This window comes from Eleutherodactylus coqui, chromosome 9 (genome assembly GCF_035609145.1).
Source record: "Eleutherodactylus coqui strain aEleCoq1 chromosome 9, aEleCoq1.hap1, whole genome shotgun sequence".
NCBI lineage: Eukaryota > Metazoa > Chordata > Amphibia > Anura > Eleutherodactylidae > Eleutherodactylus > Eleutherodactylus coqui.
The window spans coordinates 11,321,653-11,347,717 of NC_089845.1; the positions used below are offsets into that span (position 1 = coordinate 11,321,653).

Sequence of the window (26,065 nt, forward strand, 5' to 3'; positions counted from 1 at the left end):
GGAGAGGCAGTGGTGCAAACCGGAGGCGGTGAACGGCCTTCGTCCCACCTTGTGGGGTGCTTGGCCATCATATGCCTGCGCATGCTGGTGGTGGTGAGACTGGTGGTGGTGGCTCCCCGGCTGATCTTGGCGCGACAAACCTTGCACACCACAGTTCGTCGGTCGTCTGCACTCTCAGTGAAAAACTGCCACACCTTTGAGCACCTTGGCCTCTGCAGGGTGGCATGGCGCGAGGGGGCGCTTTGGGAAACAGTTGGTGGATTATTCGGTCGGACCCTGCCTCTACCCCTGGCCACCGCACTGCCTCTTCTAACCTGCCCTGCTGCTGCACTTGCCTCCCCCTCTGAAGACCTGTCCTCAGTAGGCTTAGCAAACCAGGTGGGGTCAGTCACCTCATCGTCCAGCTGCTCTTCCTCCGAATCCTCTGTGCGCTCCTCCCTCGGACTTACTGCCCTTACTACTACCTCACTGATAGACAACTGTGTCTCATCGTCATCGTCCTCATCACCCACTGAAAGCTCTTGAGACAGTTGCCGGAAGTCCCCAGCCTCATCCCCCGGACCCTGGGAACTTTCCAAAGGTTGGGCATCGGTCACGACAAACTTCTCCGGTGGGAGAGGAACCATTGCTGCCCAATCTCGGCAGGGGCCCGAGAACAGTTCCTGGGAGTCTGCCTACTCCTCAGAATGTGTCATTTTCATGGAGTGAGGAGGCTGGGAGGAAGGAGGAGCAGCAGCCAGAGGATTCAGAGTTGCAGCTGTGGACGGTGTAGAAGACTGAGTGGTCGATAGATTGCTGGATGCACTTTCTGCCATCCACGACAGGACCTGCTCAAACTGCTCATTTTCTAATAAAGGTCTACCGCGTGGACCCATTAATTGTGAGATGAATCTGGGGACCCCAGCAACTTGCCTCTCTCCTAATCCCGCAACAGTCGGCTGCGATACACCTGGACCAGGAGCTCGGCCTGTGCCCACAACCTGACTTGGGCCTCCATGTCCTCGCCCCCGTCCACGTCCTCTAGGCCTACCCCTACCCCTCAGCATGGTGTATTACGAGTAGAGCAGAAACAGAACGCTGTAATTAAATGTGCCGCTTATTGGCCTGTGGTTGGAGGCTGACTTCGCTTACGGAACGCACAGCAGAGCCAGGAAACAATTATGCGCAAGGCTGGGTATTAATCACCGACTACTGCCCCCAGCACACACGCCGTAAACTGAAGACGGTCACTGCCAGGCCAAATATAGGAATTTTTTCCATTTTTTTTGGAAAAAGCCCACTGCCTCTGATATACACTGTATTTGGATTTCCCTGTTGGAGGATGACTGTGGTTACTGAAAGCCCAGTGCAGCCAGGAAACAATTATGCGCAAGGCTGGGTATTAATCACCGACTACTACCCCCAGCACACACGCCGTAAACTGAAGACGGTCACTGCCAGGCCAAATATAGGAATTTTTTCCACTTTTTGGGGAAAAGCCCACTGCCTCTGATATACACTGTATTTGGATTTCCCTGTTGGAGGATGACTGTGGTTACTGAAAGCCCAGTGCAGCCAGGAAACAATTATGCGCAAGGCTGGGTATTAATCACCGACTACTACCCCTAGCACACACGCCGTAAACTGAAGACGGTCACTGCCAGGCAAAATATAGGAATTTTTTCCATTTTTGGGTAAAAAGCTCACTGCCTCTGATATACACTGTATTTGGATTTTGCTGTTGGAGGATGACTGTGGTAACTGAAAGCCCAGTGCAGCCAGGAAACAATTATGCGCAAGGCTGGGTATTAATCAGCGACTACTACCCGCAGCACACACGCCGTAAACTGAAGACGGTCACTGCCAGGCCAAATATAGTATTTCCACTTGGGAAAAAGCCCACTGCCTATATAGCCAGTATACCTCTTTCCCTGTATCACTGTCCCTGCCTCACCAGTACTGCCCCTATACTCAGTAAAATGACTGCAGACTGAGAACGCTATGGTTTGCACGCCTGATATACAAAAAAAAATAATAATTGTGCAACACTGCTAAAAGCAGCCTCAACAGTACTGCACACGGTCAGATGTGGCCCTAAGAAGGACCGTTGGGGTTCTTGAAGACTAAAATAACACCTTACACTCTCCCTATAGCAGCTACAGCAAGACAGCACTTTCCCTGATCTCTCTCAGCGTGCATCTGTGGCGAGCCGCGGGCGGGGCAGATTTAAATACTCGGGTGTCACCTGATCTCTCCAGCCACTCACTGCAGGGGGGTGGGATAGGGCTGGAATGTCACAGGAGGAAGTTCTAATGCCTTCCCTGTGTTTCTATTGGCCAGAAAAGCGCGCAAATTTCTCAGGGAAGGAAATGTAATGGAGTCGAGCACCGCGTGGTGCTTGACTCGAGTAACGAGCATCTCGAACACCCTAATACTCGAACGAGCATCAAGCTCGGACGAGTACGCTCGCTCATCTCTAATTACAATTCCTTCCTAGGCAGTGAAGCTGCAGCACAGGGATGTGACCTTCACTGACCCAGCAGGAAGGAGTTTGTGATAAAGCAGCCTTCATAACAAGCTGGGCCCTGCCTGCAGTGAGCTGACCTGGGTCAGTGGAGAAGCTCAACCAGGAGAAGATGTGATAAGGAGACAGACAGGTAGGAATAGGTAAGTTTAGATATTTTTTTTTTAATGACAAAACCCCTTTAAGGGGTTAAAGAGATGGAGAGAAGATACCAGGGAAAGTGGAGCATTCCACTGATGGCAGACTGCTGTTGGATGCTTCAGAGAGACAGATGCTACTTACAAGCGTAAATGTACCACGAGGAGTCTCACAGGGAAGAAGAAACGATTTTAGTGTGTGTTAGTGGCTCATTGCAGTTCAAGAATGATTTCCATGTAAAATTTGTAATTAAAAATTAATTGTATAAGTCTATTTTTATTCATTTTGAGGTATTGCCTTATCTAACATAGATACCTGAAGGGTCAGGAAACATGATTTCCAATGACAAAACGGAGGTCATTTTCGGATTCAGCGTTCTGAAAAATATAAAGATTACGTGGAATAACCAAAACAGCTCTTAAATTAATTTTTTTTTGCAGACCTGTGTTATGAGTCATGATGTGGCAGCATGGAAATTTTATAGAAGACTGCTCTGCCACCTCCGCCTCTATCCCAGGAAGTCCAGCGGTAACTGCCCATATAGGGGCAGCGAAATCACTGCAGCTCCCCGAGGTTTCCGTTTAACGGAGACCTTGCAAGGACCCCCTGCAGTGGCATCTTTCCCTCAAAAACTATAATGACTTCCATTAGACGGATCTGTTTTATCGCACTCTGAGTGATGGAATAGTGTACAGTCTTCCAACCCTCCTTCTGTGGTGTACAGATGCATACCTTCCAGATGGAGACTAGAAGACACACTTTTGACCTTCATCTGCCAAGGTTATGGAAACATCTAGCATGGACGTCTAGATGTAGCACTAAACACAATCCAAAGGCGTTGTGTGAACACATGGGGGGCTGCTTCATCAGAGCAGCGTGTAGCGTCTTAGACTACCTCCACACAGGGGGCAGCAGTCCGAGAATCTATGCAGCCGTCTTGCTCAGGGCTGGAGAGGCCCTTTAACCCCTTGAGTGGCACGCCCGGAAATTTTCCGGGACGAGCTCCACTGCTCATAGCAACATAGCCCAGAAGATTTCCGGGCTATGTATCACTATGGGAGCTGCAGAGCACAATGCCACAAGCTGTGACAGTGTGCTCTGCCTGCACAGACCCACAGAGAGCAGTGCAAGGGCTTTGAAAAACCAGCAGAAGATATTGCCGATATGCCGGCAATCTCCTGCTTTGTTACAGGTTGCCATAGAGACCATCGGCTTGTCAGAAGCAAGCCGATGGTCTCTGTGGCAGGGAGAGCTGGTTGTTAGCTGTCAGAGGACAGCTAGGTACCTGCTCTTACAGCAGAGATCAGAGAAAACCTCTGATCTCTGCTGTGTTAACCCTTTACATGCTGCAGTCTATGTGACTGCAGCATGTAAAGGGCTGTCACTGCAGCATGTAAAGGGCTGTCACCATCGGACCCCCGGAATGTGATCAGGGGTCCTGATGGGTCCCTGTGGAAGTCCCCTAAAGGGAAAAAAAAAAGTTAAAAAATTATAAAAAAAATTATAAAAACACTTGTCTCCCTTTACTTTGTAAAAAAATCAAAAATACAATCACACATGTGGTATCCATGCGTCGTAATGACCCAGAGAAGGAAGTTAATGCATTATTTAACCCCTTAATGACATGGCCCCTTTTTTTCTTTTTTTTCCCCATTTCTTTTTTTCCTCCCCCCGTTTAAAAAATCACAACTTGTCCCGCAAAAAACAAGCCCTTATATGGCCATGTCAATGGAAAAATGAAAAAGTTATGGCTGTTGAGACGCAACTGCAAAATTAGTTGAAATTCAATGATTAGACCATTTTAAAAAAACTGCCCTGGTGGGCACGACAGGGTGGTAGGAAACCCGCCACTCAAGGGGTTAATGTTGGTGAATCCTTCGGACCTGCTATTTACAGCCGTTCATATTCTGTTAGGATTGGAACAGTAATTATGCATCAAATAATAACCCTAAATTCCCTGTAATGAAATTATCTCTCAGATCATCATTAAAGCAAGAATTGAGAAGCGTTCAAGTGGATTAAATACATTTTCTGACATATCAGAAGTTTTCCTAGGTGACAATTCATCAGCTGAGGCCTCACTGATCACAAGTGTGAAGGACAAAGACCCTCTGGAGTTTTGTGCTTGGTGGTTTGTTAGCTGGAAGTTCGCACCTCTGAGGATCCCCAGCCGGTCTCATCATTCATTGTAATGGAGCTGTGGTGCCCGTCTGCAGGCATCTAAGGCCGCCTGCAGACGGGCGGAAATTCCGCGGCGGGTTTTGCCGCGGGATTTCCGCCGCTGGAAGCTTGCATAGGATTGAGTTAACAAACGCAATCCTCTGCAGACGGCCGCAGTTTGGCCGTGCGAAATCTCGCGCGGCAAACAAACCACGGCATGCTCTATTTCGCCGCTGGCTCTGGTCTGTGCATGCGCCGGCTGCATGAAAGAGGCGGGGCGCAGGTGAGTACGCGCCGCTCTCTGCAGGCGCTCAGGTCGGGTCCCGCGGCGAGAATCCATCTGCAGGCGGCCTAAGTGGTTTTACAAAAAAATCAGTCACAATGCTTTATTGGTGGAAAAAAAATTTAAAGTGGAAAAAAAACTTCACATATTTGTCTCTAAATCTATAAAGATCCGCACTGTAAAATTAATGGTAAACAGAGACAAAACCGCCAGAATAGCTGTTATATGTTCATCTCATCCTCCGAAAACAGGAATAAAAAGTAAGCAGTCCTATGTACCCAAGAATGGTACCAGTGCAAACCACATGCTTCCCTGCAAAAAACAAGCCCGTAGGCCATTCTCACAGACGAGTTTGTAAAAACGCTGCATTTTACAGCATTGAGAGCCACGATTTACAGCATCTATGTGAGCAACCGCCTCTTCAACTGCACATTTTGTGCGAAGCACGCTGATGATGTCACCATTTTTCCCCTCCCGGTGGCACAGTAAGCGCACTGCAATTTATAGCATTTTAATGCAGTTTTTAACGCACCCCATCAATTTCAATGGGTGATGCAGGGCACCAAAAACACGCTGCACATTATAAATGCTGCGCTAAAACGCTTGCCTAGGAGGCCCCATTGAAAATAATGTAGGCTTAGTACAGAGTTCTTACAAGGACACTTGTATGAGAGAAGCCTTATACAGCGGTTTTTGTGCGGTGCAATGCAACTTTTGTCCCTAAAATAAGCCCTACCTACATGTTAAAAAATAAATAAAAAACAATACCTAACAGGCGCCATCCGCTCCACCGTACTTGCCCTCCTGAAGCTCTGGCACACTAGTTTGTAGTCTTCAGCCATCGCTTCCTGATCAGGGGGTTCAAAAACCGTGCCTCCAGGAAACGCTGACTCTAATTGGTTCTTGAATGCTGCAGCTCAGCCAATCACTGCAGCTGTCGATGAACCAATCGAAGCCATTGTATTGAATGGCTGTGCAATTTCCATGTCACCTGGATTGTTCTTATTATGGGGGAGGTTTAACAAATTTGTGCAACTTGTCAGCAAGACTGACAGTAATTGCCACAACTCACTGGATAGATGAGATATTCTCTCTAATGTCCCTTACGGTGCATTCACATGGGCAAGAGAATCATGTGAGTTTTGTGCATTGCAAGACACACAAACAGACACGAAAACACAACCTATGAGGAATGGGTGTATGCACACAAATCAGAGCATGTTGCACTTCCATACGTCTCGCACGAGAATAGATCATACAGATGTGTGGACACACAGGACACAGATGGGGTGGCCGTGTGCCGTGTGATGCAAGTCGCGTCCGAGAATGTCATGCACAACTCCCTGTCGCCCGTGTGCATGTACCATGAATTTGGCGCTCACTGTGATTTCCCATTTCTAGCAGTTTGCATTACACTTCTGATGCATTTTGCACAATCCGGGTTTTTCTCACTGCTTGATAATCTCATAGAAATGAATATAGGTGAAGAGATAAGGTGAAAGGAACTGACTACTAGATAGCACAAATAACAAAGTGCATGACGCCCCATTAGTGACGCAGCCTTAATAACAAGCAATCAAAAGTATCCTTTTACTAAGATAAAACAAGAAAAAAAGGGAAAAAAAAAAACATTAACACTTAAAGGGGTTGTTTGAGGGATTTTTTTTATCCATCTGCCGATGGCCAAACATTAGGAGAGATCCTATACTCATCTCTCCTGGCTCCCCAGAGGTTCAGCACCGCACCTCCATTCTGACCACCAGGTTTGTGTTTACGGGATGTCACATGCAGCTGCAGCAAATCACATGCCTCGGTGTTTGACCTGTAGGGTCTGTGATTGGCTGCAGCACCCTGTGACTTCCCATCAACAGGCTGACTGTAATCACAGTACCAGAACAGCGCTGGACATGCAAGGAGCCAGGAGAGGTCCGCACAGGATCGTTTATTATGTTAGGCCATGTTTAGCAGGAATTTGAAGAAAATAACTTGGATAGCCCCTTTAATGTTTCTTAGCAGATGGACCATATTATTCATGCAAGTGCTATCTGATGCACAATTACATTATAAGTGGGAAGGAAGGGAGAGTCCAGACATCCCATCCATCACGTTATTGACCAGACATCCAATACATTAAAATTCCAGAGGTACAAACTGGTATCCTCCAGACTTGTTTTTCTAACATGCAGCTACTATGTTTCTGCGGAAATAAGACACTGTCTTTATTAATTATAATTATATTAAAAGAGGCACAGTGTCTTATTTTTGGGGGTGTCTTAATACTTACCTTGCTGGCACAGTCCCTCACGCTGCTCTCCAGGCGCTCCAGCAGTCTTCCGTGTCATCCTCAGCAGTGACAGAGCATTCTCTTCCTGGTAACATGGGTTGAAAACCCTACCTCCAGCACGAGAATGCTGTGATTGGCTCAGGACCGCAGCCTCAGCCAATCAGAGCCGGCGCTTGATGAGCCAATCACAGCCATTCAGGAAATGACATCACTGAATGGCTGTAATTAGCTCATCAAGCATCAGCTGTGATTGGCTAAGCTGTGGTCCTGAGCTAATCACAACATTCTTTTGCTGGAGGTGGGGTATTCATCCCACATTACCAGGAAGAGAATGCTCTGTCACCACTGTTGACGACACGAAAGACTGCCGGAGTGCCTAGAGAGCAGCGAGAGAGATGGGGACAGTGCCTATGAGGTTTTTTTTTTTTCATATAGTGTAGCTAGGGCTTATTTTCGAGGGAGGGCCTATATTTAAAGCCCCCCTTCCTAAAATCAGAATATGGCTTATTGTCAGGGTAGGCCTTATTTTTGGGAAAACATGGTATATCAAAGGAACAAGACAAAGTAAGATTGACCACACATACTATGGAAGATGTGTGGTGTACAATCCGCCAATATACATCTTAAAGGGGTTTGGGCAGAAAAGAGGCTGACATCATCATAACATTGTATATGCACAGTAACTACACGTTCACTACCCTCTTCTGCCTCCTCCATTCTCTAGCTATCTAAAACACTTATCTGGGGGATTCTGCAGCCTGGATCTGAGAGATAAGAGTCACATTTCCCATGAGCACACTTTGACGTTATTTGGCTCCTCCCACCAGACTCCTCTTCATGCATAGGTGCACAGTCTGCCTGCTGCAGGCCATGTCCAGAGGAATCAGTAAAGATTGTGTCTGCGTTATCTACAACTCTTTGTATGTATTAGTGCCTCTATATGTACATACTAGAAGTCGATCTATATACATTACACACTCTATATGTACTTCTACAAGTAGCTCTAATACTACATGCAGACCACAATGCACAATGTATGTAATTACCTAAAAGAATAAACTGTAAGCGTATGCCATATATACACATTTGTGTATATTTCACAAAATACTTACATCAATGTGTATCACAGCGCCGGGTTGGTTGTCACTGGTACTGGCAGCAATAGCTCTGCTGGTATATTATCTATGCCTGGTGCTTTATTTCTGGCTACCTGTTTCATTGCTATTACAACTTCTAACTCAATAATGCCAGTCTACAAGTCAACGGCTTCTGCCTTAAGCAATGGTCCAGGTATGTGGTTGCAGGCATATAGTCCCTTTAAGTATTTCCTTTACCTATGCTTGATACTCTGTTGGTCATTCAGTTCCTTCACATTTTTTGCCTTTGATTGTGCTGTTGTGTGCCAAGAAAAGTGTTACATCTGCTGGGCGCACATCACCACAGCACGGATGCAGGAGTGGTATCGCAATCAAATCGGACGCGCTGGCTAGAACACCAAAGGGTCGGTGAACTGCATACTGGAAACTGAACTCATGGACAGACACAACATAAGGACTGACAAATGTCCAAAACACTCACCTCGCATACCTGCACACACAACAGATGGAATTGCTATAAAAGTAGGAGGTATTAGTTTGTGGATTGGTCAAGTCAGTTAAGCCTGCAAGCCACTTCAAGGGTCCTGCGGGTCCCTACTCTAATGTGACAACATCCACCAGAGCTCTGCCTGCAAGCAGGGCAATCATCCCGATAAGGGTGGCCCCACCCTGGAACCTAAAGGCCTAACTAGTCCAGAAATGACAAACAATCCAGCAGGACAGGACACAGTTCACATCAACACACTAGGGCTAGCATGCAAAACAGAACACACACAGAACAGGACTATCCGCACCTAATGTCTGGCTACCTGCACAGACACTGGAAAAGACACTGTTCACACACATAGAACAGGCATGCAAGAAAAACCAAACCCTAGAGTGAAGGGATACCAGCTTCCTCTTGCAGAGGGACTGGTGTGTGTGTGTGGCTGGCGGGAGGAACTCCATAACCAGCCAGCTCAAATAACCCTCACCTTTGAAGCTGTGCTCATGGAAACCTGTAGAACCACAGGCACAGGTCCCAGAAGCACACACCTAACGAAACGTTTTCAGGCCATCTTGACCTATGAAAACAAGCCTCATATATGGCCTTTCATGGCTTCTGCTTCGAGTTGTTTGCAATGCTCATTCAAGTCCATCTCCTTGTCTTTCTTTGCCGCTTGCTGAAAATTGGCATTTATTTGCCAAAATTCATCCTTTGCTGTTCATCTTTTATCAGCTATTCTGAGGATTTGCTCGGACAATCAATTGCAATGTTTTTTCTGCTTCTTATAGGTGAGATGCTTACTGGCTGATTCAATAACCTGAACTGTATTTCATGCCATAGTTCCTCTGGATGCTTTTCTGGTGTGTCAAGCAGTTCACATCTGTTTACTTTGTGTAATTCTTTATTTAACAAAAAAACTGTCAAAAATTCAGGAGTAGTGTGTGAAAAATTAAGTACACCCTTACTGCTTCCATAGGAATTAAAAGGGTAAGTAATCAAATGCCCTTGATTAATTGAACATCAGTAACTGTGACCACCTCGGTAAAAACAGAAATTTTGACAGTTTGCTGGTCTGGAGCATTCAGGCATGTGTTAACAGAATGCCAAGGAGGAAAGACATCAGCAGTGATCTGAGGAAAGCTATTGTTGCTGCTCATCAATCCGGGAAGGGTTATAAGACCATTTCCAAACAATTAGGAGTTCATCATTTTACTGTGAGAAAGATTATTCATAAGTGGAAAACATTCAAGACAGTTGACAATCTTCTCAGGAGTAGACATTCCAGTAATTTCACCAAAAGGTCAGACCATACAATGCTCAGAGAAATTGCAAAAAAAAAACAGAGCCACATCTCAGATTCTAAAGGCCTCAATTAGCATGTTAAATGTTCAAGTTCATGACAATACAATTAGAAAAACCCTGAACAAGCACTGCTTGTTTTGAAGGGTTGCCAGGAGAAAGCCTCTGGCAGCACAGATTAAGTTTGCAAAGTTTCACTTGAATAAACCACATGGCTTCTGGAATAATGTCTTTTGACAGACAAGTCCAAAGTGGAGATGTTTGGCTATAATGCTCAGCACCACATTTGGCAAATCCCAAACACAGCATATCAGCACAAACACGTCATACCAACCGTCAAGCATGGTGCTGGAGAGATGCTGGTGTGGGCTTATTTTTGAGCCACAGGACCTGGCTGCAGTCATTAGAGTCAAGCATAAACTCCTCTGTGTCTTCTACGCCCCTCACAGAATAGATGTAATTATGTTTAAATTGCACAATCGCACAATATTGCCTCTATATAAGAAATTCTGAGATGACTGCTATTTTTTAATTTTGCTCGTAACGTTATTGAAAAACCTTTGCAGTAAAAATTGAATGTTCAAAAATAAATAAAAACTAGGGTCAGAAACACACACAGAACCTACGTGGTGCATCCACACAGGGTTTCGGAAGTGTAGGGCCGTAGACTTCAAGACATACACATAATAAGTATATATATATATATATATATATATATATATATATATATATATATATATATACAGGCACATCCAATTTAGTAATGGGGAATCCAAGACGAAGGAATCTCTCCCTATGCAACACTCAGAACCCAATAACCTATAAGCCAACAATTGGTCTAAAGGAAGAGGTCTGACTTAAGGTTTGGGAATCAGTGTATGGATAACACTATTGGGTTAGTACAATGAATGGACTAAGGATGACATAGTACTATCATTCATTCACAATGAAAGATTTAGGATGTGATCCTTAGATCAAAAAATAAGTTGATTTTTGATTTCAAAAAAATCCCCGAATATGATCTAAAATGATTTTTACTTTACAAAATAAGTTAATTCATGGTTCAAAATAAGTAATTCATGGTTCGAGCCGCCGAGGAGTGAGGTCGCAAGAAGAAGAGCTCTCTGTCAGGCAGCACAATTCTGTGCAATAAGGACGGACTGACCCACTTGAGAAAGCTTACCGGTCTCACAGTGTTACCCGCAGCAGTAGGAGAGGATCTGTACCACAGCGCGACTCCATCCGAGTCCTCCGGCGAGACACTGCAATCTGAGGCCTGGTAGGTCGCAGGGCCGGAGGCGCCATCTTGGACTCCAACTACCGAGACTGAGCGCGGAGTACAGAGCGGAGGCGTGCGGCAGTGCACGACTACACATCTCTCCCTCGGGTCTCTTCCAGCTGGGGGAGACACGCAGAAGCCGACTCTTTTACACAGAGGAGCCTTATATAAGAGGACTTGCCGACCACATCTATCGGTAAGCAGATACCAGGGAGAATAGCTCCGCGGCTCCCGGGCGACGGCAGCGGGTTACTCAGAGACTGAAACTCTATCACATCAGAGCTTGCAGCCCTCACCAGGGATATAAAGTTACTGTCTCCTCAGTGACCAGTGGACTGTGCCCAGCATTATAGTAGCACCTGCAACACCATACCAGCACTATTATTGTGCCTCAGAAAAGACACACTTGAGACCCAAGCGGTCTATTGCTGGCCCGCTGGGCAATCTAGAGAGTCCCCTGTCCCTGAAAGCGACTGTCCACAATCCTCCCCCTCCCTCCATCCTCCCCTACTAACTCCCACCTGGCTCTTAAACTCTCGACCCAATTCAGAATTAATGAAAAGTGACCAAAGAAGTGAAGGGAGAGAAAAAAGGAAAAAAGGAAAGGAGAAGTACCGAACCTCCCCAAATACAATTACTTCAGTTCAGCAAAGGGGACCCGGGCTTTTGATATGCCCTAATCCTTAATCAGACCTTGTGCCCTACGCAGCAAGCGACTTCATATCTACAACGACATAATTGTTAAAACCGGCAAGGAAAAAACTAACCAGACCCCTGGCCAACATTCCACGTCTAAAAATCAGGCGGACTTACAGCGATACTTAAAAAAGAGAAGTGCCCAGTCCCCTGCAGGGGCCGCTAAAAAGACTCCAACTTACTCGAATGAAGGTGACAATCCTACAGAATCTGATATTGAGAGCGACAATGAAGTAGAACAGAGCACCTCATTGAAAGCTAATATATCCAAAGAATTCCTGAAGAGTGCCCTCGCACAAGCTATCCAACCAGTCCTCTCAGAACTTAGCGTTATCAAAACCGAAATCCTGCATATTGGCAATAGAGTAGAAGATCTTGAAAATTCGTACTCAGATGTTATCACCAAAACAAACAATCTTACAGATCATATCACAAAACAGAGAGACCAAATCGATAGAGCCCTTAGCCCTTAGTGCTAATAGAAGATCAGGAAAACAGGAGTCTGAGATGTAATATTAGAATAAAGGGTCTCCCGGAGACCCACGCACCGGACGAACTCAGAAATATAGCATCTACCATCTTCTCAGACCTATTGGGAAGGGAGAGAGCGAATGCAATTACTATCGAAAGGATCCACAGAGCAGTACGCCCAAAACGAGGTGAACCACGGCGCGACATAATCTGTGGCCTCCTCTCCTTCAACGACACTCATGCAATATTATCTGCTTCGAGAGAAAAGGGACAGTCTACCTTTCAAGATACCCCGATCCAACTCTATCAGGACCTAGCCCCGTCCACTCTAGCGAAAAGAAGACAGATGAGACCCCTGCTAGAAGCCCTCAGAACCAAAAATTTACAATATTCTTGGCTGTTTCCCTTCGGCCTCCTGATCCATAAAGATGGAAAACGCATTATCATTAACACTCCTGCCGACCTAGAAAGAGCATGGTCTGTCCTGGAGATAACACCAATTCAGATCCCATCCTGGATGCCTCTAGGTGAAAAAGAAATATTGCCTAAAGTAGCAGCCTTAACTCCATGGAACAAAGTCACCCGTTCCAAGTCCCCAAAAAATAGAAGATCACGCACGAGACTGGAGTTTCCACAGAATACTCCAGAGACTCCGGCAACTCAACACAACGCCAAATGAGACCTCACCCTACTTCAGCATCGGGGCCCCAACCCGCACCCACACATAGTTGGGGTCGATCGTCACCTGGGGGGGCTACCAACACCAGGACAGTAAAGAGACTAACTTTACAATCTTTTTGAGTGCACCAGTTCTTGTTTCTCTTTTCCGTTTTAGTTCCTTTTACAGCACTAGGATCCAGGTACGGAGCTGACCCCATGATGTCTCGGATGTTGAGATGCACCCCACAAATCTCCATCTTCAGAAAGTGGAACTTGGAGAGCTCTACGCCAAACATCTATCGCCAAGACAACTTTAATTTATCCCTTAAGTACTCATACATTTGTACCTGTAAACTATCTTGTTTTGCTCGCTATGCTTGAGGCCCTTCTATTCTCACTTCTGTGGGTCTGGTTCTGGGGCCCGGTCTCTTCGCCTTCCTTCCTTCCCGCGGGTCTCCCCCCAGGGCCGTGTCATCCCTCTGGCCTCATGAGGCTGTTTGGGTGCGCTCGGCCCCCTGGGGTGGGCCGCGGGAGTGATGGGGCGATGGTGGGGCCTTCTGCTGGGGTCTCTTTATTGTTGAGATGAGATCCCCGGACTCGACCATCATTAGATGTTCCCGGAGCTAACGCGAGATGGCGAGACGGGGAGGCTCCCTAACGTGGAGGCACCCCATAAATCTCTTGGGGGCGGAGGCGCCTGGCTCGCGACGCCTGCTCCCTATTTGGGGGGTGCCTTGCATCCTAGGGACTGCCTTGTCCTCCATTGGGATCTCTTTCGTCGGTTGACTCCTCTGATCTAGCCATTATTCTTACAAGTATTCTTAGCTAGTCGAAAACCTGCACTACGTAGGTGCACAACAAGCTAAATTGAACCTAGTACTTGATTCTTGTTGACTGCACTGTTTTGTCTCTTACCCGACCCACCATTCCGCAGACCTAACTATAGCCCATTGAAGTTGCTGACCTGTAACTTCTAACTTTTAACTCCTAACCTCTATCTTTAACTTTAACCCTAACCCTAGCCAGTACCTTACTCCCCCTCCTCTCCCCTCTCCTACAAGAAACAACACCGACAGACCCTCCGTTCTGAAATTTCCAAAAATTGTAATCTTCCATACACACGCAAACTAGACTGTGTTATTAAAATGACAAACGAGCTTATCTTTACCTCTCTAAATGCTAAAGGTTTTACTACACCCCAAAAAAGAAATAGAGTAATGTGGCTCCTGAAGAGACTAACAACTTCCATTGCGTTTCTCCAGGAGACCCATTTTAAAGACTCGGCACCCCAGAAATTTCCCAAAAAAAGTTTGATAGATGGTTCTTTAGTAACCGCCCAAAGAGTGCTTCCAAGGGGATAGCCATTGCACTACACCCCTCAGTACCGTTTATCAAGAAGGGGAGCCTCTCCTATCAAGAAGGCCGCTTGTTATTTCTAAAGGGCAAGATCCTGACGGAAACTTACACCCTTGTCAACCTTTACGTACCAAATAACAACCAGGTGACTTGGCTGATAGAAGCCCTAAATAAACTCTCACTTTTTGCAGAAGGCAAAATAGTCATAGGAACAGACCTTAATCTTACCCTGGATCCTATTCTAGATGCATCCTCGGGGAGATCCCAGATCTCTCAAAGAGCACGAAAAAGACTTCATAAGGCTCCAAGCGAGTTAAAAATCTCTGACACCTGGAGGACCTTGAACCCTGCAGGCAAAGACTACACATTTTACTCTGCACCCCATAAATCTTTTCAAAGAATAGACTACATTCTCATCTTCACATCTCTAATCCAATACCTAAAAAACGCAAACATATCACACTTATACACAAGGAAGGGAAAGACCTGCTCTCATGTGGAAGCTATAGGCCAATCTCCCTCCTAAATTTAGATTTAGATTTAGATCAAATTATGGGCAAAAATCCTCTCCAGGCGAATAAACAGATTCATACCCAACTTAATCAATGAAGAACAATCCGGGTTTGTCACGGGAAAGGAGGGTAAGGACAGCTCGACTAGACTTCTACACATAATTAGCAATGCCAAAAAACAAAAAAATCCCCTTAGTCTTCCTAGGTATAGATGCCGAAAAGGCGTTTTATAGGGTAGATCGGAATTTTATGCGAGCTGCCTTAAAAAAATTTAACCCCCCCCCCTCCTAATCGAGGCAATTTTCACTTTATATTTAAACCCTCACGCCAAAATTAAAGTAAATGACTCCTTCTCACCACCTTTTTCTATCTCCAACGGAACATGCCAAGGTTGCCCTCTTTCCCCAACTCTCTTTATTCTTTCACTAGAAATTTTGTTTCAACTAGTGCATCATAGTGAGGACATTCAGGGAATCCGCCTCAACCACTTTTCACTCAAATCCGTAGCCTTTGCCGACGATATCCTGTTCATTCTAACTAACCCAGAACAAGCCCTTCCAATCTTAAAATACATTCTCGACTTTTACGGATACCTCTCCAACTTTAAAGTAAATGTAGCAAAATCAACTATACTAAATGTATCATTACCTTTAGAAACTGCTAAAAAACTTAAAAGAACCTCAGGTTTTACATAGTCCGAGACATCCATTGAATACTTAGGCGTCAAGATAACAAAAAATCTTGAACACCTTTTCAACAGCAATTTTGCCCCACTCCTAGAAAATATCTCCTCATCTTTGCAAACATACAACCTACCAGTAATCTCTTGGTTTGGCCGGAGAAACCTCATACAAGCCTACGTAGTCCCTAAGATCCTATACAAAATGCAAATGCTTCCAATCTCTCTCCCGGACTCCTTCTTTAAACAGATCAGAACAATATTCTCAAAATTTATATGGAAACATAGGAGACCCTGTCTAGCCCACAATTTACTGGCACAGAAGAGAGAGCTCGGGGGAATTAATTTGCCTGACATGTCTCGTTATTATAAATCAATTGAACTAACCAGATGGCTGGAGCTAACCAACCCCTCAAAAAACAAAACAGTGAGAAGCTTAGCTCAGGCCACCTATGGTAAATACTTTCTGAGAGACATGTGGCTACCTCTACAAAAATCTTATAGGAAGGCCACCTTTGATCCACTCTTGAAGGGTGCATGCACGATTTGAGACGCTCTCCGTCCTGACCTAGCTCTACACCCATCCTCTGCAGCCCTTTTATCCCTGATACCGGACTATTTGGGGTTGAAACTGGACACCCACACAGAAAAAATATGATCCGCACTTGAGAAGCTCTCTATCACAGACCTCTGGCTGGCACGCATACCCAAGAATAAACAATATGTAGAGAATCTACTCTCTCAGACAGCAATGCCACCCCTTAAAGCCTTATCTTATCTACATCTCTATAAAACCCTAGAGAAATTTAACCAAGTCTACCCATCTTCCCGCCCATACACAGAGTTAGAACAGGTGATGACAACTTGCAGCAGCTCCAGCAGGAAACTCTCTCTAATTAAAAAGAAATTCATCACACCTCAAACAGTAGGCAGACCAGCTTATATTCTCTCTTGGGAAAAGGAACTTAACTAGAGATGAGCGAGCACCAAAATGCTCGGGTGCTCGTTACTCGGGACGAAATTTTCGCAATGCTCGAGGGTTCGTTTCGAGTAACGAACCCCATTGAAGTCAATGGGCGACCCGAGCATTTTTGTATATATCGCCGATGCTCGTTAAGGTTTTCGTTTGTGAAAATCTGGGCAATTCAACAAAGTGATGGGAACGACACAGCAACGGATAGGGCAGGCGAGGGGCTACATGTTGGGCTGCATCTCAAGTTCACAGGTCCCACTATTAAGCCACAATAGCGGCAAGAGTGCCCCCCCCCCCCCGCACTGTCAGCGTAAAGATCATTCTCCTCTGCCATAGCTGTAACAGCTGTGGCAGAGAAGAACGATGTTTGCCCATTGAATTCAATGGAGCCAGCAATACAGCAGGTTCCACTGAAAGCAATGGGCTGCCGGCGATCGCAGGATGAATTGTCGGGAAGGGCTTAAATATATAAGCCCTTCCCTGCAATTCATCCAGAAATGTGTTACAATAAAAATATATACTGGCGTATAAGGCGACGGGGCGTATAAGACGACCCCCCAACTGTCACCTTATACGCCGGCAATACAGTGGAGCAAAGAATAAAAATCATTACTCACTTCTTCTGACGTTCTGCGGTGCTGCTGCAGGCTGTCGCTCCCTCCTGGTCCACGGCAGAGCATTGCTTTCTGGACGCAGGGCTTGAAATCCCCGCCTCCAGAAACACAGCCAATCACAGCCATTCAATGACATCATTGTCATTGGCTGTGATTGGCTGAAGGCACGTGTGTTTCTAGAGGCGGGGATTTAAAGCCCTTCGTAGAGAAAGCAATGCTCTGCCGGGAACCAGGAGGGAGCGACAGCCTGCAGGAGCACCGCAGAATGTCAGAAGAAGTGAGTAATGATTTTTATTCTTTGCTCCACTGTATTGCCGGCGTATAAGGTGACAGTTGGGGGGTCGTCTTATACGCCCCGTTGCCTTATACGCCGGTATATATTTTTATTGTAACACATTTCTGAATGAATTGCAGGGAAGGGCTTATATATTTAAGCCCTTCCCGACAATTCATCCCCGCGCTCGCCGGCAGCCCATTGCTTTCAGGGGAACCTGCTGTATTGCTGGCTCCATTGAATTCAATGGGCAAACATCGTTCTTCTCTGCCACAGCTGTTACAGCTGTGGCAGAAAAGAATGATTTGTCTTCTATATGTTCTCAATGGGGTCGGCGCTGCTGCCGCCGGCCCCATTGAGCGCATATAGAGAAGAGAACAGAAATCGCAGATCGCACATAGGTGCGATCTGCGATTTCTATGGCCTTAAGAAGGACCGTTGGGGTTCTTGAAACCTAAAATCACTCCTAACGCTCTCCCTATAGCAGCTCCACCAAGATACCACTTTCCCTGAACTAATGTCAGAATGCATCTGTGGCGAGCCGCGGGAGGGGCAGATTTATATACTCGGGTGACACCTAATCTCGCCAGCCACTCACTGCAGGAGGGTGGTATAGGGCTTGAACGTTGCAGGGGGAAGTTGTAATGCCTTCCCTGTCTTTCTATTGGCCAGAAAAGCGCGCAAATTTCTCAGGGAAGAAAATGAAAGTAACCCGAACACCGCGTGGTACTCGTCACGAGTAACGAGCATCTCGAACACCCTAATACTCGAACGAGTATCAAGCTCGGACGAGTATGCTCGCGCATCTCTAAACTTAACATAAAGCTATCAGATGAGGACCTGAGAAATGTGTTGGGCAGCTCATATGGCCACTCCAAGTGTGTAGGACTTCAAGAAAATCATTACAAACTATTAACAAGATGGTACAGGTCACCAGAATGGCTTTTTGCCTACAAACTGGCCGACTCAAACCTCTGTTGGCGATGTGGTGGCCAGGTGGGTTCCCTAATACACATTTGGTGGACCTGCCCGGTAATAAGGCCCTTCTGGGACCAAATAGAATGAAAGATCCAAGAAATCACTGCAAACAAGTTTCAGCTCCTTCCTGAATATATCATACTAACTAAACCTTCCTCAAACTACAAACCCCGCAAGACCAACCTAATTACTCATCTCATAATAGCTGCCAAGGCACTGATTCCCACAAAATGGCTAACACCTGACCCCCCTACAGTGAATCAGTGGCTAGCCAAAGTAAATGAACTCTGCAGATTTGAGGAACTCACAAGCAAGACCTCTAGAACACACGACAATTTCCTACTAACCTGGAAACCGTGGTTGGCAAAAATGTCCCCTAACCTCTAAAAAGTCTAGAGATCTCTTGCACATTAAAGTCCTCTGACAAAAGGATTAAACCCTTAGAATCACCCACAGATACTGATGCCCGTATTTGAGCATCCCCCTTTCAGAACGAGAATCTGAGCTGTATCCCTCCCCCCACCCCACCTACCCCACCTTTATCCCTCCCTCCCCCTCATTTACCCTTTAAGGTTGTACAAAACTCTTATATTCTAATGTTACTTGATTGTTAAACATAAAAAATAAGTGACAATATTGGTATTCTCTTGGAAATGTACATGCTTAAGAACCATTTTGACTGCCTTTTCAATTGGCTACTCCATGTATGTCATATTTCCTTAATGCTTTAATAAAGAAAGTATTTAAAAAAAAATAAGTAATTCATGGTTCAACGTGTTTCACTATAACCAACAGTTCATCAGGAACCTTCAAAACTTTCTCTGCATAGAGAAAACGGTAATAAGGACTTCCCAGATTTTGGGAGAAATCAACTGTAACATCTATGCGTAACTAGACCCAAACTGTGTGGTTGTCTGAATGCTCAATCCTTATGGGCGCTTAAATAGTGAGAGTATTCCTACACTTCTGCTTGTCAGATAACTGTCCAAGAACCCCAGTTAACAAAAGAAACAACTAGTTTCTCAATCTCAAAGAGAGAAGTGGGGTAACGAATTATCGGTATTAAATTACAATTTTTCACTGTCTGCTCTTTATAAATATTCACCCAGTAATCTAACCACTAAGTCTCTTAAAGAAGAACTAGCACCCTGAAGCAATTTCTGGGCTAACTTGGAACAGCCAGGTCCAAAGAAAGAGCTATTACTGATCCCAGAACACTAGGACTGGGTTAGCTAAACTAAATAGGAAGAAGATGAAATCCTATCCCAGACTGTTACAACCCAAGTTCTTGCTCTTAGCCTCACTGACAAGTTTAGATGGAACAGCGCAGTCACCCTGCCTATAAGGATTTGGAGAAATAGAATCACAATATAATAAAAGATGAGATGTGGCCGGTAGCCCTGATGGTGGACTACAGGCATATGGTCCTTTGTGTATTCTAGAGACAATGTTTGGCCATCTATTCAAAAGCTGAAGCTTGGCTGAATCTGGGTCATGCAACAGGACAATGATTCCAAGCAGACCAGCAAATCTACTAGAGCCAGCCTGAAATAAATCAAGGTGCTGTCAAGATAGCGCAGGTTTTTTTGTGTGCAACTAAAACACATGCGAAAAAAGTGCTGGTGTGAGTGGCCCAATAGAAATCAATGGGCTACTGGTATCGCGTGGCGAATGCGAAGCGCAAAGACAATACACCAAGCGGCCTAAGGAGCAGGTATTTTTTTGTTATGTCCTGCTGATACATAAAGCAATAGAATGCAAAAAATGCATGCTTAGTTTTTCTAATGACTGTGTATATATATATATATATATATATATATATATATATATATATATATATATATATATATATATATATATATATACTTACATTGCATACTTACATGTTAGTAGTATATGCCTCTCATCAAATTGCCCCTTTTTGGAAAGTGACAGGTACCATGTGCCTTGTCCTTTTTATGACCCTGATGCTAGTGTGATAGCCGCCCAGCTCCCAGAGGCTGGATCCCCGCCCCACATTAGCTGATGTTATTATGCCGTTCCCCCTTCAGTTCATCCAAATTGGCATAGGATAGCAGAGGTCCCAGTCCTATGACAGGTCAATCATAATATACCCCGTGGATAGGATTATGAGGCTTTATCTACAGCCACTTATGTCATGAAGCTATCTACCTCCATGAGAGTGTATTATAAGGCTTTATGTCACAAGGCGATTTAACCGGACCGCCACCTATTTGTTTCACAATAGTACAGAGAGCACGCAGCAGCCTGATGCAAAGTTTTAAAAAGCTTTATTGAACACACGTACGAATACATAAAACAAGAAAATATCGTTATAGAATTAAATACATGATTAGATTAAATGTATTGTATATAGTTAAATGCAGCCCATAAGAGTCTTTTGATGTGCAATGTACAGAGTCCAGCAGCTTCACAGCCTTCAATTCTTTGAAGTAAAGAGTCTTTTCTTACAATTTCTGCGCAGCCAATGCCTTCCCAGAATAAGGGCTAGACAAATGTATAAAGTTGTTTGCTTGTGGTCCATCCCAGAGGTAGAAGCTTTATGCAGTTGCTGCACACCATGATTCCCTCTCTGTAGAAGGGACTTAGACGGTTGTATAAACTTGTTTGCTGGTCAGATTGCTGAACTAGAATGGCATTAGATATGGCATGCAATATTGTGGAGCTGTGGCTGCCTCCACCTGGTCATGCATGCCCGCTGCCCATTTACATTCTGTTCCTCCTAGTGGACCATATAAATCATATCCTACCTTGCCTAATTTTATTTGTAGGCTTAGTCCCAATAGAGGAGCATTCTTATAGGTAAGTACTAGAGATGAGCGAGCATACTCGTCCGAGCTTGATGCTCGTTCGAGTATTAGGGTGCTCGAGATGCTCGTTACTCGAGACGAGCACCACGCGGTACTCGTCTCGATTAAACGAGCACTGACCATTGAATTCAATGGAGCCGGCAATACAGCCGGCTCTATTGAAAGCAATGGGCTGCCGGCGTACGCGGGATGAATTGTCTGGAAGAGCTTAAATATATAAGCCCTTCCCTGCAATTCATCTAGAAATGTGTAAAAATAAAAAATATATATATACTCACCTGGTCCCGGCAGAACGATGTTAGCCCATTGAATTCAATGGAGCCGGCAATACAGCCGACTCCATTGAAAGCAATGGGCTGCCGGCGATCGCGGGATGAATTGTCGGGAAGGGGTTAAATGTATAAGCCCTTCCTTGCAATTCATCCAGAAATGTGTAAAAATAAAAAATATATATATACTTACCTGGTCCCGGCAGACGGAGTTCAGCGCGGCAGGCTGCAGTTCTCCTGAACTGCTCTAAACAGCTGTGAGTAGTATTCAGCAGCCGGGGATTTAAAATCCCCGCCTGCTGAATGAGATGCCTCTGATTGGTCACAGCCTGACCAATCAGAGGCATCCCTCACTCACACCCATTCATGAATTCATGAATGGGTGAGTGAGGGCTGCCTCTGATTGGCTCAGGGGCAGCTCTCAGCTGTCCCTGCGCTGAGCCAATCAGAGGCAGCCTTCACTCACACCCATTCATGAATTCATGAATGGGTGAGTGAGGGCTGCCTCTGATTGGTCAGGCTGTGACCAATCAGAGGAATCTCATTCAGCAGGCGGGGATTTTAAATCCCCGGCTGCTGAATACTACTCACAGCTGTTCAGAGCAGTTCAGGAGAACTGCAGCCTGCCGCGCTGAACTCCGTCTGCCGGGACCAGGTAAGTATATATATATTTTTACACATTTCTGGATGAATTGTAGGGAAGGGCTTATATATTTAAGCCCTTCCCGACAATTCATCCCGCGTACGCCGGCAACCCATTGCTTTCAATAGAGCCGGCTGTATTGCCGGCTCCATTGAATTCAATGGGCTAACATCGTTCTTCTCTGCCACAGCTGTTACAGCTGTGGCAGAGGAGAACGATCTTTACGCTGACAGTGGGGGGGGGGGGGGTCTCACTCTTGCTGCTATTGTGGCTTAATAGTGGGACCTGGGAACTTGAGATGCAGCCCAAAATGTAGCTCCTCGCCTGCCCTATTCGTTTCTGTGTCGTTTCCATCACTTTCTTGTGTTTTGCAGATTTTCACAAATGAAAACCTTAGCGAGCATCGGCGATATACAAAAATGCTCGAGTCACCCATTGACTCCAATGGGGTTCATTACTCGAAACGAACTCTCGAGCATCACTGAAAGTTCGACTCGAGTAACGAGCACCCGAGCATTTTGGTGCTCGCTCATCTCTAGTAAGTACCCATCGTTCCCAGGTTAAGATTACACCACCTGGTATTAGCGTTAGGACCCATCTGAAAGCTTGGTCACCTGGATGTTGGTAGATGGGCCAATATAATTTGATCAAATTATATACCAAATATTCCAGATGAGGTCTGACTAAGGAAGAGTAGAGGGGGATAATGACCTCACGTGATCTAGACTCTATGCTTCTCTTAATACATCCCAGAATTGTGTTTGCCTTTATTGCTGCTGCATCACACTTTTGGCTCATGTTCAGTCTGTGATCTATCAGTATACACAAGTCTTTTTCACATGTGCTGCTGCTTAGCCCAATTCCTCCCATTCTGTATGTGTATTCTTCATTTTTCTTGCCCAGATGTAGGACTTTTCATTTGTCTTTGTTAAATATCATTCTGTTAGTCGCTGCCCACTGTTCAAGCTTGTCTAGATCTTTTTGAATCTCTCTCTCTTCTCCAGTGTTAGCTATCCCTCCTAGCTTTGTGTCATCAGCCACACGAGACTCTTGAGAAAACAGATAGTCATAAGACAGATCTGTTCGGCCAGGGGATTCCCCTTTCCTGCTTCCCCAAGTAAGAAAATGGAACCCCTGGAACAGATGTGAAAGCAGCCCAACACAAGCTTGCATAAATCAGAAGGGAATAACAGTGCATGTAGAAGGGCTTTGCTTCTATAAACCCACCAACTGTAGACGCTGGAGTTTTCTGGTGGTTGGATCTTGGGATAGGAGTTGATCAGATAGAAGCAAAGGCCTTGCTTACTTGCTGTGCCTAGTTTGTTCATCCTTGAGCAACTAACTCCAATCTGCATGGGTTCCCCAGCTGGAAGTGAGTTTTCCCTTAGACTTCAGTTAAAGAAGCCTAGGAATGTTCAAGGCAAAGTTCTCACAATCTTATATCCATTCTGATAGACGAAGGCCACTCTCACACAGGCATTTTTACAGCGTTTAGCATGATGCTTGAAACAGTGCTCTAAACGCTGTAAAATGCCTCCATTGATTTCAATGGGGCTTCTCAGACGAGCATTTGAAACTCTGCGATTTTTGACCGCTGTCTGCTCTGTTTAGTGCATTTCAGTGTTTGTTTTTTTTAACACACCTAGTCACCCATTGCAGTCATAGGGTGCATTGTAAAATGCTGTAATATGTGAATGTTTTCCGTAAGAGAACCCAAGTAATCTTGTAGATATGATACCTTTTAATGGCTAGCAAACAATATAATATTAAAGTGAGCCTTCAAACCTACGCAGGGTTCTTTCTCAGGGCTTTTGCACACTGGCGATAGATTTTCTCTAGGATCCCTCTAGCCCCACCCCCTCTTTTGATAGAGAATCACTATGAGAACCCTTCTAGCCCCGTGGAGTAAGTCTCACCATCAGAGAGAGAAAGCCCAACAAAAAGTTCTAAACAGGTACCAGTTCACACTACAAGCTTTTCCTGTGCAGCCGCCCAAAGTCAGGATCATCGCACAGAGCTACGCTATAGAGACACTCACATGCCTACCGTGCGGGGCGTTTATTGTCTAAGCCTTCCTGTCAAGAACTGTCTGCCAGAGATTCTGCGGAGTGACCCCTGCCCCCCTTCCTCCTCTGGAGTGCTCCCAATCCAGGACCGGTGAATACAGATAACGTGGACTGTAGGACCGTATTCATCCTGTGTATCCTCCCTGACATCTGTGCTCTAACCTTCTGTCACTTACAAAGAACTGTACCTGCATTACCTGTTGTAAAAGTTTATTGTCAAGTAAAAGTTATACAGGGCCCTAATCATTCCTAGGGACCCTGTCAAGGGCAGGGGGCAGTCCCTAATACTACCCACAACCCTGGTCCCTACCTACTTGCGCCCCTGGGCTAAGCCCTAGGGTGAAAACTGGGGGAAGGGCCCTACACTTACTAGGGTTGTGGGGCACGGGGACCGATACAGAGAAACACTGGAAACAAACAAACACAGAGGGGAGTCAAACAGTCCGAGTCAGCAACTGGAGGGTACGTGGTACAAAGGGGTCAGGCAAAGCAAAGTTGGGTCCAAAATCCGAGGGTCAAAAGTCGGGAGCGCAATCCAATTTTGCTGCTGTAGCCTGGAGACAAACATACACTGGCAGGTGCTGTCAGACAGAGAGAGGTTTAAATGCTGTCAGAACTCCCGCCCCAGCAGCTGATTGGAGCGGGAGCCTGACAGCAGCAGAAGCCAATCCAGAGTGCAAGCAAGCCCACCCTCAGCACTAGCTGGCTGGGCGGAGATAAAGGATGCACACCTGGCTGCCATGGCAAAGGGGACACAGCACGGGACGGCACCCACCCTGTCCCTAGCAACCCGGCGGTGAACAGGGCAACAGCAGCCAGGGGCTGTCACCAGCACTGGGGTTCCCTTGCACTGCACTCCGGCCGCCCAGGTGGTGCGGGTACTAAGGCCCCGGGAGCCACTGGTCCTGACAGACCCGAGGTACTATACACAAGCCTCTGTGTTCTTTTCTCCGCCGTGTAACATACCAGTGTGTGGAAATGGTGGCGTCACGAGTGATCAGTACTACTACTCCCACATGCTATTTATTGGCATTCACTATCATTGGGGTGTCGAAGCTGGCCTGCGATCCTGCTCTGGTCTTGGCTGCGTGTCATCCCTCCAGGACCAGAGCCTGGTAAGTGCCACTGTGACAAGCCAACACTTATCCCTCCCAGCTCTACACGTTAGCCGGGTGCCCAGGGTCACCCCTCTGGGGTGTTGCACTAGAACTCAGACAACCTCTTTATAAGTAAAGGGAAATAACTGATTGCTCAACAAACATTAGTAGTGCTTCATAGACGAGACCAATGAATACATGACAATGTGTCTCCTCATCTCCCCTCCCAATAGCATCTCTTGTTTTACAATTATTAACCAGCTACACGGTCTTTCTTTAGAGAGATTTTTCCAACATGTCAGCTTCTTGTACTGACTAGCGGCACGCCGGTAGCTTCCTAGTCACATTACTATAGCGGATAGCTACTTCTATCTGAAGAATTACACTGAAATCCTGTTTATATTAACCTTTGCAGC

General features: G+C 45.7%; 1 long non-coding RNA gene across 1 annotated transcript in view; it reads right to left on the reverse strand.

The window, feature by feature from the left end:
- Nucleotides 1-26,065, reverse strand: part of LOC136578927 (uncharacterized) — a 168,684-nt gene that overhangs the window by 76,451 nt on the left and 66,168 nt on the right. Inside the window, exon 2 of the long non-coding RNA XR_010786689.1 lies at nt 2,957-3,018. This is a non-coding gene — a long non-coding RNA (uncharacterized lncRNA). The remainder of the gene's footprint in view (nt 1-2,956; nt 3,019-26,065) is intronic.